This window comes from Rhinopithecus bieti, unplaced genomic scaffold, assembly GCF_001698545.2.
Source record: "Rhinopithecus bieti isolate Rb0 unplaced genomic scaffold, ASM169854v2 scaffold_2572, whole genome shotgun sequence".
In the NCBI taxonomy this organism is placed as follows: Eukaryota; Metazoa; Chordata; class Mammalia; order Primates; family Cercopithecidae; genus Rhinopithecus; species Rhinopithecus bieti.
This window is the reverse complement of record NW_016804595.1, coordinates 1,670,468-1,675,176: the sequence shown is the minus strand read 5'-3', so window position 1 is coordinate 1,675,176 and position 4,709 is coordinate 1,670,468.

Genomic DNA, 4,709 nt, shown 5'->3' with positions numbered 1-4,709 from the left:
AAAAAAAAAAAAAAAAAAAAAAAAAAAAAAATAGCCATCTAGGCGACTCCAGGCCCTGTGACTCTGGAGGCCCCCTTTGAACCATGGAAGTCCCCATTCATTGAGAGGTTTAGCCTCACTGTTTACAGCATTCCAGAGGGTTTCAAGGAAAAGTTCCTTCGCAAGACACGCGAGAACCTGAGGGTACCCATAGGTTGCCTGGGCACGGCAGCCGCCCTCACCTAGGGCCTCTACTACTTCCACCAGGGCCACAGCCAGCACTCTCAACTCATGATGCGCACACCTGGATCTCCGCGCAGGGCTTCACAGTCGCAGCCATCTTGCTGGGTCTAGTTGCAACTGCTCTGAAGTCTCGACTCCGAGCCCACAGTCTGGCCTTGAAAGCTTCGCAGAGATCATTCCAAAACCCAGGAGCAACCACTAGCCCTACCATGGGACTTATTCCCTCCTCTCCTTTGAGAGGCCCTGTGTCCTTGGGGGAGAAAGTGAACCTTTGTGTAATCATAACTGAAATATTTTTTCAAAATTTCAGATTCTGTTTGAATATTACATTTTTTTTTTTTTTTTTGAGAGGCAGTCTCGCTCTGTCTCCCAGGCTGGAATGCAGTGGCACAATCTCGGCTCACTGCAAGCTCCGCCTCGCCGGTTCAGGTCATTCTCCTGCCTCAGCCTCCTGAGTAGCTGGGACTACAGCTGCCCGCCACTACACCCGGCTAATTTTTTGTGTTTTTAGTAGAGAAGGGTTTCACCGTGTTAGCCAGGATGGTCTGGATCTCCTGACCTCGTGATCCACCCGCCTGGGACTCCCAAAGTGCTGGGATTACAGGCGTGAGCCACCGCTCAGGGCCCAATGTTACATACTTCTATTTGTGCCATATCTCTTCCACTCCCCTGCTTAATAAACTCTAATCCACTTGTAGTACGGTGAAAAAAAAATAGCTATCTAAATGAAAGTGAACTGAGAGGGGTACTTACTCAACTAATATTGCTGCCTACAACCTAAACCAACACAGTGACCAATTCTAGTGTCCTTTCTAAAGATTAAAAAAAAAAAGATAAAAAAGCAAAAATTAATAGCTATAAAGATTAAAATATGGATGGGCGTCTGCCATTGCTGAGGCTTGAGTAGGTCAACAAAGTGGCTGGGAAGCTCAAACTGGGTGGAGCCCATAGCAGCTCTAGGAGGCCTGCCTGCCTCTGTAGACTCCACCTCTGGGGGCAGGGCATAGCTGAACAAAAGGCAGCAGAAACTTCTGCAGACTTAAAGGTCCCTGTCTGACAGCTCTGAAGAGAGCAGTGGTTCTCCTAGAACGGTGTTTGAGCTCTGAGAATGGACAGACTGCCTCCTTAAGTGGGTCCCGTCATGACCCCCATGTGGTCTAACTGGGAATACAGATAATTATTTTACATAAAGCATACTGTATGAGCATGTTCCTCTGATACAAAAAAAGGCAGAGATAATACTATATAACATAAACTAGAATTAAGTAAATATTTTTGTTATACAAGACTCTCATGAGGTGACTCTCATGAGGTCCACCCAAAATAAAATAATAAATACTCTATTTGGCCGGGTGTGGTGACTCATGCCTGTAATCCCAACACTTTGGGAGGTCAAGGCCGGCAGATCACCTGAGGTCAGGAGTTCGAGATCAGCCTGGCCAAAATAGTGAAACTCCGTCTCGACTAAAAATACAAAACTTAGTCGGGTGTGGTGGTATGGTGGTGCAGGCCTGTAGTCCCAGCTACTTGGAAGTTCTGAGGCAGGATAATCACTTGAACTTGGGAGGAGGAGGTTGCAGTGAGCTGAGATCACACCATTGCACTTCAGCCTGGGTGACAAATGAGACTCCGTCTCAAACAATTAAATAAAAAAAGATAAATACACTATTTATGGAATTAAAAATTGCTTTAACAAGGTTTATGAGACAAATCCAGATCAACATATCTTTCTTATGAAAAAATGAAGTTAAATATTGATGTCACAGTTAATCCTAGAATCATTATAATTGACATACTTCATGGATTTAAGTTCAGGGTGTCAGCCGGGCGCGGTGGCGCAAGCCTGTAATCCCAGCACTTTGGGAGGCCGAGACAGGCAGATCACGAGGTCAGGAGATCGAGACCATCCTGGATAACACGGCGAAACCCCGTCTCTACTAAAAAACACAAAAAACTAGCCGGGCGAGGTGGCGGGTGCCTGTAGTCCCAGCTACTCCGGAGGCTGAGGCAGGAGAATGGCTGAGGCAGGAGAATGGCGTAAACCCGGGATGCGGAGCTTGCAGTGAGCTGAGATCCGGCCACTGCACTCCAGCCCGGGCGACAGAGCGAGACTCCGTCTCAAAAAAAAAAGGTCAGAGTGTCAACTTTTTTTTCTTTTGAGATGGAGTCTTGCTCTCTTGTCCAGGCTGGAGTGCAGTGGCACAATCTTGGCTCACTGCAACCTCCACCTCCCAGGTTCAAGCGATTCTTGTACCTCAGCCTCCCAGGTAGTTGGGTTTACAGGTGTGTGCCACCACACCCAACTAATTTTTGTATTTTTAGTAGAGACAGGGTTTCATTTTGTTAGCCAGTCTGGTCTCAAACTCCAACCTCAGGTGATCCACGGGCTTTGGCCTCCCAAAAGTGCTGGGATTACAGACATGAGCCACCACACCCGGCCAATGTTTTTATCATTTGGAAATTAAGGTTAATACAGAAATTTAGTGTTCTCTTTAATTACATTAGGTGCTCACACTTGATATGAAGCTTTGTGTACTATAAAAAAGTAGGCCGGGTACTGTGGCTCACCCCTGTAATCTCACTACTTTGGGAGGCTGAGCCAGGCTGATCACTTGAGGTCAGGAGTTCAAGACCAGCCTGGCCAATATGATGAAACCCCATCTCTACTAAAAATACAAAAATTAGCCGGGCGTGGTGATGCACACCTATAGTCCCAGCTACTCAGGAGGCTGAGGCAGAATCGCTTGAACCCGGGAGGCAGAGGTTGCAGTGAGCCGAGATTGCGCCACTATACTCCAGCTTGAGTGACAGAACAATAGTCCGTTTTAAAAAAAAAAAGTGGCAGAAAAATCATACAAATGAAGAGTAAGGCTCCACAATGCACCGATGATTAGATAGGTAATCTCACCTGCTAGGGGATTCACTTGGTAGCTTTCCAGTTTCACAGTTGTACTCTATACTAATAATACGTATTTTTTCAGGAAAACATGTTCTTATCATCTCAAACTGCTAAACATATTGTACAAATACATTTTTTTGTTTGTTTTGAGACGGAGTCTTACTCTGTTGCCCAGCCTGGAGTGCAGTGGTGTAATCTTGGCTCACTGCAACCTCCACCTCCCAGGTTCAAGCTATTATTCTGCCTCAGCCTCCCGTGTAGATGGGATTACAGGCATGCATCACCACACCTGGCTAATTTTTGTGTTTTTTTTAGTAGAGATCGGGTTTCACCATGTTGGCCAGGCTGGTCTCGAACTCCTGGCTTCAAGTGATCTGCCCACCTTGGCCTCCAAAGGGCTGGGATTACAGAGGTGAGCCACTACATCTGGCCCATATGTATTGCCTGTTTAGTTAACAATGAGATGCTTGAAGAAATAAAAATCGACTACTTTTACTAAAATATTTGCATAGCATGGAAGAACTACACAAAGAAATCTTTAGCACATTCAAGAAGTATTCACAAAATAAAGTATATACAATTTAAAATGTAGCTGCTCAAAAAAGATGTCATCATATAGACAGTAGGGCAAAGTATCCAAATAAAAAACTTAGTTCTATGATTACAGTGAATTTGACATCAACCAGTAAATATGTTTATAATGGTAACACAGTCCTTACTAACAATGTAATCAAGGATTTTTTTCCTTTTGAGACAGAGTTTTGCTCGTTACCCAGGCTGGAGTGCAATGACGCGATCTTGGCTCACTGCAACCCCTACCTCACCGGTTCAAGCGATTCTCCTGCCTCAGCCTCCCGAGTAGCACCGCGCCTGGCTAATTTTTCTATTTTTAATAGAGACAGGGTTTCTCCATGTTGGTCAGGCTGGTCTCTAACTCCTGACCTCAGGTGATCTGCCCACCTTGGCCTCCCAAAGTGCTGAGATTACAGGCCTGAGCCACTGTGCCTGGCCAAGGATTTCTAATTGTATTCTGAGAGTAAAAGTTGTTAAGTCATCAAGAATTTAACTGAGAAACTGTTCTAGAAATTCAAATTTGACATCTCAAGTCAGAGAAAAGGAAATGTATATATACAAAAGAAGTGTTATTTATGGGAACATAATTAAAAGTTAGCTACTTTCCCAGATATGATAGGAAAAAAAGAATAAATTGACTATATGATCTTTTGGAAATAAAACCTAAGTTTACCTTTGGATATACATAGGATAATTCAAACAAAAGTGGAACCTAACTTCCTTATCACACAGAACTGTCCTTTTCCCCTCTTCTTAGAACACTTTTATAAATTATTGGTTTGCCAGGCTCATTAATTTTTTAGTAGTATTTATGTACATATAAGTACCTTTTCAAAATTCTGAAAACAGCATTAAGGAAAAACAGGAACTGTTTCACTTAGGTCTTACCTAGTACAGTGAATCAACTTCACAGTGCAATGAATACTAGTAAGATATCAATATGAATACAAAAGCAAGACTACAAACTGATTATTTTCTTTTGGAGCTGTTTTATGATCAATTCCAAACATACAAT